The sequence below is a fragment of the Pterocles gutturalis genome, unplaced genomic scaffold, assembly GCF_000699245.1.
Source record: "Pterocles gutturalis isolate BGI_N339 unplaced genomic scaffold, ASM69924v1 scaffold11024, whole genome shotgun sequence".
Lineage (NCBI taxonomy): Eukaryota > Metazoa > Chordata > Aves > Pterocliformes > Pteroclidae > Pterocles > Pterocles gutturalis.
This window is the reverse complement of record NW_010130699.1, coordinates 659-996: the sequence shown is the minus strand read 5'-3', so window position 1 is coordinate 996 and position 338 is coordinate 659. Positions and strand designations below refer to the sequence as shown.

Here is a 338-nt window from a genome sequence, read left to right as displayed (position 1 = left end):
CCTGCTGCCGGCACTGTGCTGCCCGGGGAAGGGCTGTGGGAGCTCAGAGCAGCGTTAGCCCAGACAGGCGTGCCTGCCCGCATACCTGCTGCCTGCCCAGGCCTGAGTGTGGGCGTTTGCTGGTTACAGACTGTCTGGAGATGGGCTTCACCCTCCCTGCTGCTGGGATGGTGGAGGGGCTCTAGCACCCCTTTCCCAGCTGCACCAGGGGCACCCTACCACCAGCATGGTTTTCTTCCCCTTCAGTGGCATCACCCAGGGAGCAAGGGGCTGTGGAGCTGTTGCAGATGCTGGCAGCAGCATAAGGAGGGAGCAAAGGGAGCTGCCTCTGCTCCCGT

General features: G+C 63.9%; 1 protein-coding gene across 1 annotated transcript in view; it reads right to left on the bottom strand.

The window, feature by feature from the left end:
* The window catches only part of LOC104466779 (heat shock protein 30C-like), a gene marked incomplete at its 5' end in the record, with an annotated part of 1,648 nt that overhangs the window by 657 nt on the left and 653 nt on the right, over positions 1–338 (bottom strand). The gene's annotated exons all lie outside the window — the stretch shown is intronic.